The sequence below is a fragment of the Astatotilapia calliptera genome, chromosome 15 (genome assembly GCF_964374335.1).
Source record: "Astatotilapia calliptera chromosome 15, fAstCal68.1, whole genome shotgun sequence".
NCBI classification, from domain to species: Eukaryota; Metazoa; Chordata; class Actinopteri; order Cichliformes; family Cichlidae; genus Astatotilapia; species Astatotilapia calliptera.
In genome coordinates, this window is record NC_137436.1 from 4094626 (window position 1) to 4106941 (window position 12316).

At 42.0% G+C, this 12316-nt stretch overlaps 1 protein-coding gene across 13 annotated transcripts in view; it reads right to left on the reverse strand.

The window, feature by feature from the left end:
* The window catches only part of klhl29 (kelch like family member 29), a 267268-nt gene that overhangs the window by 152333 nt on the left and 102619 nt on the right, over positions 1-12316 (reverse strand). The gene's annotated exons all lie outside the window — the stretch shown is intronic.

A 12316-nucleotide genomic window follows, 5' to 3' on the forward strand; every position in this document is an offset into this window, starting at 1 on the left:
CGAGAGCTGAGGTTCAGGTGTGAAATTTATGGTTTTCAGGGTTTTTTATCATTAACTCTGTTTCCCTGGGTCTTTTCCCATGTGTTGTGAATAAATCTTCTTTTTTCTGGTACCAGTACTGGTTTTATTTTGTTGTATTTTTCCGCGACACCTAATCTGAAGGCCACATGAAGTCTGGAGATCTGTAGGGATCGACTCTGCAGAAAGTTGCTGACCTCTGACACTATACACCTCAACAACTGCTGAAGCTGCTCGGTTATTTTATGTGTCCCACCACATCATGGCTGAGTTGCTGCTGTTCATAATCACTTCCACTTAGTTATAAAACCACTAACAGTTGGCTGTTGAATATTTAGCAGCAGGGAAATTTCACGACTGGACTTGTTGCACAGGTGGCATCCTATCATGGTACCATGCTGGAATTCACTGAGCTCCTGAGAGCGACCCATTCTTTCACAGATGTGTGTACAGTCTCCATGCCTAGGTGCTCGATTTTATACACCTGTGGCCATGGAAGCAACTGGAACACCCGAATTCAATGATTTGGCTGGGAAAATGAATACTTTTAGCAAAATAGAGTATCTAATTGAAAAAATAATGAAAACTTTTGGGTTGAAGTTTCAAACAGTGGTATTTATTCTCAGCAATCTTACGGCCATCCCCTATGGAACTGGGTCCAGAAGGTGATAAAGAAATTAGCAGTAACTGGAGGTTCTTTTAAATTTTTTTTTTAAGTTGCAAATACCTAACAATGGCCGCCTACTAATATGCAGTCACTGACCACTTTGTTAAGTACACCTGTTGGCCATTTTGTTAGGGAAAACTTGTACAAATGATTAATATCTAATCAGCCAATCACACTGCAGGAACCTGATGCATTTAGGCATGTAGAAAGACGACCTGCTGAGGTTCAAACCAAGTTCACTGCACTCAAATGGCTTTCGCAGCCACCAGATCTCAATCCAACAGAGCTTCTTTGGGATGGTGAGATGGAAGATTCTCATCAAGGATGTACAGCTGTGTTACGCTATCATGTCATGGACCAAAATCTCTGAAGGTGTCCAGTACCTGCTGGATCTGTTACATGAAGAATTAAGGCAGTTCTGAAGGCAAAAGGGGCCCACCCAGTACTACCAACATCTACCAACTTTACCTTTGTAACAACAACTTAGACATAGTTCTCTTTCAGAATATACAAACAACAACAACAAAAATCCTCTGACTTACTAAACTGATATTTTTAGCCAGCTCAATTATTTTGGGGGAGCTTTTCAGCCCTCAGGTGGGTATTGCGTGGCTGCGGCTTTATCCTACACTCGGAGCAGTTTTCAGAATATGATATACTTTGAATCAAGTTATTGCAGCCAGCACAAAAAAAATAAGCAACCTTGTTTCTGAGTTTCGAGGAGGATAAGAGCTAAGAGTGAGCGCTGTGGATTGAGCCATACTTTGCAGCAAAATAAGTGTTTAAAACACAACTGGAGAAAAATGGAGGGATGTCGAAGACAGGCTATGCTGCAAGAGTGGTTTTGAGAAGTAGCTGCACTTGCTTTTATACCATTTTTTGCCTTGGGGGTAAAAAAAATAAAAAATGCTCCCGCCAGTGACATGAATTCAAGCTGATAAAGAGTGCAAACCTTTTACCTTTCAGGCCAAAGAAGTCCGAGTGTGTGATAATCGCAAGATACATTTGTGTGAAGAATAACTTTTCCCTTTGACTCAGACCTCTCAACCTGTGGTGAGGAAGAGGAGCGGTGACACGCACCGTCGGCAGCGATGACAAATGATAATGGCAAATCTAAGACGACAGCCACTTCAAATTGCCCAGGGATCAACGGTGACCTCCTGACACTTAAGCGAATCGGGCAAATCTGACAGCCTTGAACACGCCGGGCAGCGCGACGTGCCTGACCACAGCCTTGTGTGTTTCTGCTTGTTGTTCAGCGCTGTTTTCCTTTATGTTGTCATGAGATTTACTGAGAGCATTTACAGTCTTGAAGAGATGAGGACCGGGAGTCAAGCGTCGTCTGTGATCCCTCGGTGTCCTGTAACAGCTGTCTCTGGCATCAGAGCATGCGGTTGCCGCTATCCCATATTACATCTCTGCCACTCAAAACCAACGGATCAGCAATCCAATTTCACACAAGCGCGCTCAGAGGGTGGCATTGCTGACGCAGGAGTGGGGATCTATGCCTCAACAAAGACAAGAAGTTGTTTGAAGTCGCAAAAGGGGTGGTGGACAGGAGGGGGAAGCGCAGAGATGGGCAGACGAATTAGATCGAAAAAGTAATAGAGGTGTGATGGAGCAAGATGAAAAAGAAGAGAAAAAAAAGCCTGGGATTTCTAGGCCTTTGTTGCTGTCATCAAATCATGCAACTGCAGAGGGTAGCATAAGCTACTAATTTCCCCAACAAATACGAGCACAGGAGACAAACTAATGCCAACGAGAGCCTCCGAGACAAATCCGCTCTTCGTAAACACACCTTTATTTGTCTAGTGACGCTCACCGTGCCAGTTTCTCCTCAGCCAAAGACCGGAGGGACAATGATCTCCATGTACTGGTGGGAGAGCAGATGTACAGTATTGGATGACAACACACTCCTCAAACCCTTTCAATATAACACCCTCATATTGCATAGTCATTGTGACATAAATAGAGAAGGGACTTGCGTCTCGTCTTTCACACAGCAGAGAAAGATTCAAATCTGATATCCAATGACTGCTTATTAGATTGAGCCATCAGGCCGCCAGTTTGGAGCCAGACTCATAAGACAGCCGGTGTGTTGAGAAGGCTGCTTTTCCATTTCCACCCACACATATATGCGCACACACACACACACACACACACACACACAAAAACACAACAGAAAAAAAAGGAGAAGAGCAGGCCCCTACTGGACAATCTTCTCTTCTAATGCCAGAGCCGTGCATGCAGAATGTTTTTGTAAAGCCCACCGTAACCAGTTACAGACACACCGCAGAGCCAGCCCCCCTACCCACAAAGGTCTCCTATTTTGGGGTATCCGTGGATTTCTTTGAACAATAGCTCATCTCGGTCTGTTTTATTTTTCTTTTCCCAAAGGCGTCCAAATCCAACACGTGCACCGAAAGCAGAAAAAGACAGAGAGAGGGAAGACTTGGCCGGGCTGCAGAATCGTTACAGGGGAAGAGCTGGATGGATAATTGCAGCGCTACATTGTCGAGACAAAAGGTCAGCTGGGATCCTACCTCTGTGGGTCTGTGGACAGGATAGACAGACACGGGAGCACTCATGAAAAAAGATGTGGGTTAGATGAAGCCCGCGGGACACTCCTGTCACCGCGAGAGTGACGAGACAGACTAAGATAACGCTTTCCTTCACCTGTCCTTTGACCTGTTGCTTCGTTATCCTCCCACATCTGCCCGCTGTTTCGTTTTTATGTGGATTTTTCTTTCTTTTCTTTTACCAACCTTTCCTCCCTAAATCAAGACAGCTATCAATATTTTTTTGGACAGCGAAAGATGACGTTGTCCTAACTTTGCGATGAGGGCGAGAGATTTCTGATAAATCTGTCATCGGATTCATGACTCCCATTCACAACCCGTCCGATTTAAAATGTGAATACCGGACAAAAAAGAAAAGAAAGAAAGAAAAATACGGTTTTGACAGTTCCTTTTTTACAATGCCTTTTTCCCTCTGACAGTTTGACAGTATGCAGTCCTCATGACTGAGGAGTTCACCTGTCTCTCTGTCTTGTCTCTGACTCTCTCTCTGTGTCTGTCCGTCCATCTGTCTGGCTGGCTGGCTGGCTCTGTATCTCTGTCCTTGATTAGCAATCATGGCAGCGTAGCGTGGTCTGATTCAAAGCGGGAAGCTTTAATTCTTCCCACATGGCGCAGAGACGTCCAGACCCCAGCGCCGTTGCTCCAGGTAAACACACGATCGCTGCATCTCATTAATACTCAAAAGTTTCCCTGTATCATGTGAAGGAAAATCACTGCCTAATCCTCCCACTGCTCCCTTGAGGCCCGCCGTTTCTTAGTACCTCTGTCGTAGATGGGTGACAGCACAATTTGTTTGTCCACAAACACCCCGATGATGTTTGCGATTACACACAAACACAAAAAAAAAGAATTAATGCCTGAGTAATGGAAAGTAAAAGACTGAAGTAGGAAGTCTTAGTTCATTAACTGTCAGACCAATTAAGATCAGGTGTACGCATCGGCAAGCTTTGAATGTTTTCCTCGCTTGTATGTGCCAGGAATTCGAACTCTCATTTTCCAGTGATGAGAAGGAGAAAAAAAATCCAATCAGAAGAAGCAAAAAGAAAGTGGCGTTTTTAATAGCGCGCTCGAGGGCGGATTTTCTGCATACGCACCCGCCGAAGGGCTGTCTTTATCCAAACTGACACCACCACCAGATGGACAAGGCGGAAAAAGAGCTGACAGCTCTTTGTTAGCTCTTTGTTAGACAAGCTGACTTTTAGCGCTAAAATATCCTCCGACACATGCACCACTTAACCGCTTACAAAGAAGAGAAGAAGAAGGAGGGGTGGAAAAGAAAGAGTGAAACAGACCTCTGGCTCCGCATATTTAAAATTGAATAAGTGTTCAAACGCTGAAAGTCACATAAAGGGACTCTTGACTCACCTGTGAAAACGCCTTCAGGTTTTACATGATGCCATATAGATAATAAATGAAAGCTGCCGTGCTGAAATAAAGGGTTTCTCATCAATCAGTCAGCTCTACTTCAGAGGAATTGTCTTTTAGAAGCTTGATTTTGGTGACATTTTTGCAGTGAATGAAAATGGCACGCAGCAAGTCTGCGATGGGATGGCAACACGTACAGTAGAAGCTAATAAATCACATCCAGGCAGCGGCGGCATGAAGATTGTTTACCTTGCTGCAGCTCAAAGAGAAAGATAAAGGTGCCTTAGAAAGATCGCACTATTTAGTATTTAGGGAGAGTTTGGAGTATATATTTTGACTCTTAATGCAAGTCAAAATGTCAGGGATGATAAAAAAAGGACCACGTGATATTTTTTTTTCTTTTTACTATTCTTAACCAGCTCTTGTAAACCATCTCGCTGAATTATCTGCACCGTCAGTTTATGTCCATCAGCATAAAGGCACGCTGGATGACATCCCTTCAAGCTGTGAAGCGATCGTTTTTTTCTCGCTGCGATGATCAGTGTTCTCAGCTTCCCTCGTAAAAAGCGAGCAGCGTTTTCGGCGCGACCCCATGGTGAGTCTGCCTCGCTTTGTAAAATGTAAAGTTTCATCTTATCTCGATGATGGAGTTGCATCGCAGTGTTTGACAGAACAATTGTGGTTTCCTCCACTAGCTCGAGCTAATTCAAAAGCAACCCTCACCTGGCGCCTCACCCCGCCTCCCTCTCCTCCCGTCTCCGTTCCGGCGCTCTCATCCCGCTTCCCCAGTGTGTGCCTACTTAAACTTTAATCATCTCATATTCAATACATTTCACAGCGACTCGTCACAAAGTTATCCCATTTTTCAAAGGACCCCCCACCCCACCCTCACCCCCCTCTTTGGCCTCAACCTCGGTAGCGATTCAATAATTTTTCGCTCTTCCAGTCTATTCATTACAAGGCTCCCTGACACCGCCGTGACATTCACATGGAGTGTTTCTTTACGCAGATATTAAGGCTCTGCGAGATAATAAGAATAAAAGCTAAGCTAAGCCGCTGCTAATGCACTACAAAGGTGATGCCCCGGTCGTGTCATACTGGTAGTTTTTTTAACGCCTCAGCGCTGACCAGAACATCTATCACTATATTAGCTGGGGGGATGCAGAAATAGAAAAGACTCTCTGAAGAAACGTGCTTTTTGCAAGCGTTCTTTCTTTTCTTCTTCTTTTTGATTGTGTCAGAGTGAGGCCATGACACCCGCGGTTCAGTGTTGTGTTGGTCACAGTATGGGGTCTGCTTCAATCCACTGGCTACCTGGCCTGGCTGAAATCAATGACCAGTGAGATACAATGTGTAATTTTGTTTTAAGAGAAGCTCTATTGATTGTTGCTGTCAGCGCTTCGAGGGTTTTTCGTTTTGCTTTTGTTTTTTTGGGGTTTTTTTTCCCCCCTTTGAGATGCTTATCTTGGATCAAATCATTGCTGAAGCAACACTTTTAATGCAAATATCAAGTTCAAGATCAAACTGTTGGCTGATAACAAACTATACGTCTTCTATTTACTGCAAATCGCTGCTACCCAGATTTTTTTACACTTTTTTTTGAGACGCTACAAAATACAAAGCATAACCTCCACAGATTGTCTTTAAATAATTCATATTGGACTTTAGCTAGAGACTCTCTGCGTTTTGCACCTTCCTACAACAGCTATCTGACCAGAATAACACAAGATTACTTACCTACTGAGTGCAACAACATTAAACTAATGAGATGGCTACAGGCTAAACAAATAGCAATCACGGTTCGAGACTGCTCGAAAGATCAGAAACCAAAATCTCATCAAGAAACATTTTCAACAGAGAAACGAATGAGATGTAAACAGAGCGAAATCAAAATGCCAGTGATGCCGTCCATCAACATAAACCTTCAAGCAAATGATAATGATGTATTTTTGGCGGTCCCTTGATCGATATAAAGGCTGTACTGATGTGAGACTCTTGGATTTTTTTCTGATTTTGGACACATTTAAAATTTATAAAAGTGGACCCCAGACAGACTGCAAAACAGCGGTCATCTTGTCCATCTTATCCAACATCATCGGTGCTCTGCCAGTGAATCGTTCAGTTTATCACCATGCTCTTGCTGTACTAGTTGTGTCTGCTGCATTTGGGTTATACGAGGGCTGGTGAAGAAATTCCAGCTACCACTACTGTTAAATATCAGGGAAGGACGGATTAAAAATTTCACAGTAAGGGATTAGTCCATGCAGCAAAATCCATATGTTTCAGCAGCCTATCTGTGGGAAGATAATTTCTGAGTAATGTGTTAGGAGATAAAAAATTCCAGCTTTAGTGCACATATAAAGTCTATAAAATCCTCGCTAACCTTAATAACAGGTTGTAACATGAAAGTGCAAACGTTTAGCCGCAGCATTAAAGCATTAACACATATACAAATCCATCCATCTACACATTTTTAAAAGCACACCCCTTATGTGGATCACACAGAAGAAGTGTGAAACTCTTTTTAACTCATTATTGAAGCCAGCGATGCGTCTTCAGCTTTATAAACTGTGCAAAGTAATGTCACCTCTCTCTTTTTATGTCAATAGTGAGGACGTGCGACTATGCTGTTTGCATAAGCATTGCTTAATTGTCCCCAGGCAAAAGCAGCTGGACGATAGTATTTCCGTTAAGCGTGTGACTTAACGCAATGTAAAAGATGAGATTAATAAAACGGCACAGCATGTGCCTTTTAAGGATGTCCCTTATGCAAATGTTTAGCTCAGACAGCTTGTCCAGCTAATATGTTCTGGTTGGAACTTCAAGCGCTCCGCAACTTCGATGCAATTACGTTCAATTAAACAGAATAGTGAAGCAAGGAAGTCTCATCCAGAACTGAGCATCACACACTAAATGATTTAGGACATGTACACATACTCCTTTGATCCCCATGTAACCAAATATTAGATGTCCCTCTTTTAATATGCAGTTGGCTTTAAGAAAACATTGGTTGTACTGGTGGCACACATATACCCGTCCACAGATATGCCAGAAAAGGTGCTGTTTTTTAAATGATGAGTAAATAACACAAAGTCGGAGCACAACCTCCACCAAGGCCATTGCACCTTTTTGCTAGTTTAAGGCAAGCGTTCAGAATTCGCACCAAAATCTGACGAGTACTTCCTTTACCCGTGCTCCACCTCTCCACCAAGTTTTATGGAATTTGGCCTTGCTGTGTGAGCCTACAGTAATATTCCTGACAGGCACCAGGCCTCAGCTCTTGCCTCGACCTGCTCAGATGCTACGATGTCTGTTTAGTTATTACCTAGTAAATTGACTCTCATTGATATTCTAAGGAAAAAATGCTTTGGAAAAACGACTAGCATGCTGAGTGAAACTGAGCTTTTCCCTGACATTCACGATACTGTTCATCAGCCGGAGACACAATGGCTCTGTTTGATAATTACATCCAATTCAACATCTGTGACAGCAGCACAAAATGCACGTTAAATTAAGTTAAAAAAAATAATTAAAGGGATAACAGAGCATAGGTCTAGATTAGCAACGGTTCATCGTTCCATGTGGTTAGCTTTACATGGACAATGCAGCCAGATGGCCCTTTTCGAATGTCAGCATTTACCCTACACGCATATGTACACCTGCACATATACACGTGCACATGTACATCGGACCAGTGGAAATCAATATAGTCCACTAGCTTTTTAGTGTATATGTGGACAGAGCAGGGACACGGGTCCCGTGGAGAGCGAGCTACAGCCGTCCATCAGACTCTTTGTGACCGCCAACAGCTTTGATCAAAGATGACAGAGATCAAGTGAGGACAGTATGCAGCCAGGAAGAAGATAGAGAGACAGGCTCCCACAGTGTTGGCCAGTTCTTAAGGCTTCTGGTATCTTTTGTAGGCCACTATTAAAGCAGAACCCAGACGATGTATTTGCTTTTCTAAACTGTGCTGGTCTCTACTGCCTACATTACAAAGGACTGTCAGGAGCAAACCAAAGCAAAGTAAATCCCTGAATAAGATTGGCATCTTGGGAAATAACCACACAGTTGTTGCTGTGCGCGCACACGCTCGCACTCGTGCAAGCACTCCCCCATACGCTGTATGTTTAAACAAGTGTGCACTCAGATGCAATGCAAAGTAGTTAATTGCTATGGCAGCCATTGAATGATGACAACGGCCACGGTGGGAGTTGGCGAGACTTTGTCTGAATGTATGTAATTATTCAGCTGCACAAAAGGAAGGGCCGATGCGGTGCCAAAGCAGATTCACTGCGTCTGTGGTCAGTGTATTCAGCGGGGAATCTAATGATGTGCACTTGTGGGCTAAATTACCAGAGCATTGCTTACCTCTGCTCTTACAGAGCAGATTCCACCAAGAGCAAGAGACCAAGAAGTCCAAGTTAAAGAAAATGATCTGACAGTGAGGAGGAATGTAGAGAGAAGATGAATGGTATCCATGGAAGCGGAGGCTGGGGAGAGGCTAAAATGTCTAACTCCTTTTTGGTAAAGGCCTCTCTCTTCACACGTTGCTGACAGCCAGCTTGCTAGCAAATCCCAAGACGAAGGGGTGGAAAACACAAACTACAGCTCTTGACTATACCACTCAAGACACTTTCAAGCTGCAGTTATTTTCTAAACACAAATACAACGTATAATCAAATCAGGAATGAATGCACCTAAGTCACTTGAGGCCTTAAAAAAATAGCTTTATAATACAGTTTGGATTAAATATCATGGTCACAATGGAGCGAGAAGAGATTGCTTTTAATCTTTGACGGCAGTTCACCATCTTTTGCTTCTGATCTACCTCAACAGCCTTGTTACACTTGAACTCCTTTGTCTTCAACACTGGTTCTAATGAATTTCATTTCAGCTAAATATTTCTCCACAATTTTTAATTAACTATTAGCTGGATATTTTTAACTTACTTCCCTTAAGATCCACTTATTTTATTATGCTTATTGGCCAATTTACTTAATATATTTAGTAGGGGTGCAATGATACACAAAATTCACGGTTCGGTTCGACACTTTGGTGTCACGGTTCAATATTTTTTCGATACAAAAAAATGTTCATGCTTTTTTAATTTGTCATTTATTAAAATTATAAATATATATTTTAACTCAAAAGTAGTTTTTAAATTTAATGTTGCTGAAACAACAGAGTAAGAAAAAAATTAATCTATCTGATCGAGAAATCACTCATTTGGAAAACAGAGTTTATTACAGAGAAATGTCTCTTTCCAAAATAAAAGCTATACTATACGCTTCTTCTGGGCTATATTCTCAGCAGCATATTAAACATATCAGGTCCACATAAGGAGAATCCTGTGCTAACGGCTGTCTAAATGACTCGGGTAAAGTTTGTAGCATGCGTGCTTGTTGTTTTTGTCTGCTTCCACTTGTCTTTGCACTAGGATGGTGTCGGCGTAAACGTGCAGTCATATTCATTGTGTTCCCACTAGTGCTGTCAGCGTTAATCTGAAATGAGGTTATTGCTACAACACGGCAAATCTCCGTTAACGAGCTACCACGGATCGCCCGTGCGTGGGGCTGGACGGCGTCAACATGTTAACGAGCAAACTGGCAGTAGTTCCCACCCATGTAATTGAGCATTGTGTGGCACATCTGACATACTGTTTTACTTTTGTCCATGACGCGCTTACCTTCAGGGTCATACTTCACATGAAGACCAAAATAGTTCCAAAGGCCAGATCTGAATGAGGGTGGGGGAGGTTCAATTTGCCATGTTGCAACGAGCTTAGCTTCTGTCTTGCTAGCTTGTGCTGCGCTCAGTGGATCTGCGCTCGACAGTGCAGCCTAGGCGGAGTAGTCGAACGCAGATCCACTAAGTTCTCAACACAGACATCATCGTCAGAAGAAAAGTTGATAAAAAAAAAAAAAAAAAAAAAAAAAAAGATAAAATAAATTAAAAATTTTGTATTGTTCGATACATATGCGTACCGGACTGAAAGCACTGTATCGAACGGTTCAATATCGATACGAGTATCGTTGCACCCCTAATATTTAGCTAACACTCTGGCATGCTAGGCTACTTTTTTGATACACGCTAACCGCTCCACACTGTTTGCAAACAGTTTAACTGCTAGCCTCACTTTTACATCACCTGTCTACACCATTTCAACTGTTTATTAATTGGTTAGTTAGACCAGCGGTCCCCAACCTTTTTTGCGCCACGGACCGGTTTATGCCCGACAATATTTTCATGGACCGGCCTTTAAGGTGTCGCGGATAAATACAACAAAATAAAACTAGTATGGGTACCGAAAAAAAGAAAATTTATTCATAACACACGTGAAAAGACCCAGGAAAACCAAGTTAACGATAAAAACGATAACAAAATAACGCTGAAAACCGATTAAAAACCCTGAAAACCATACATTTCACTGAGCCTCAACTCTCGCGGCCCGGTACCAAACGACTCACGGGCCGGTACCGGTCCGAGGCCCGGGGGTTGGGGACCGCTGAGTTAGACAACAATTTCATCTGTTAACCCATACTGTTATCTAGCAATATAATTGCTAGTCATACTTTTTCAAAATAATTTACAGTGTTATATTCATAACTTTGCTTTATAGCCACATTAGCTGTTTAGCTAGCTGGCTAACAATTTCTATTGTTAACTGCTGTTAAATTGCTATCCACAATATGCATTAACTGCTAGATAGGTAACAGCTAACAATTTCAGCTTTTAACACATATTGTTAACTAGGAAATTTACTAAGATGTGATCTTAGTAAATTTAGTAACAAATATTACTTTGTTACTATTTTTTAGTAAAAAATAGTAACCTCTGATCAGAGAGGCTTCTTCAGTACTAAAACATGAGATTTGAAAATTCTTCAAAAAAACTCTTAACACAACTTTATGTTCATATTTTTACCTGACTACCATAACAGGTGTGTATCTATTATATTTGGCTAACAATATTAATTGTTAATCCATGATGGTACCTTGCAATTCAACTGCAAGCCAAAAAAATTACCTTTTACTAATTTTGCTGACTACTGTGTGAACTATCAGTTATAATTTTTGCAAAGAAAATTAATTTGGTTATCTATACAATGTATTAAAGTAACTAACAAAATATATCTATGCATTCTTTTTAGATGCTGCTTTGTACTGCTCGTACATTAATTTTAATTATCCGTTAATGCTTCTATGCAAACCTGTTCGGGTCCACTTAATTTATTATTTGTAACAACTAAGCTAAATCTTTCCCACTGGTTAATGCAGAAATATCGCCTGGGACACTGGGGAATCAATGACCTACAAGATCAATATATACTGATATGGTATATAATAATATGGCTCCCTTTGTTTGCTTGTTTCTAGCACACTACAAATCATCACCTGAAAGCAGAACCCATCTGAGTCAGCTGTCAGAGATCATTTAAATAATGTAAGAAAAAAATGACAAAGGAGGCAAAAGCAGGACAAGCCAGCAATTTGGCAGAGAGAGAAAATGAAGATGGAAGGAAAATGGTTTGGCAAGAATGTGCAGAGAGAGCAGCAAAACTGGAGTGAGGGATAAAGGTAAAGAGCAAAAGAGGCTGCAGAGAGAAACAACAGAGGGGGTTTGAGGAGCTGAGACAGTTGAACCATGAAGACAGGCGTGCCAGTGCAGAAATGTTTGGGAAAAA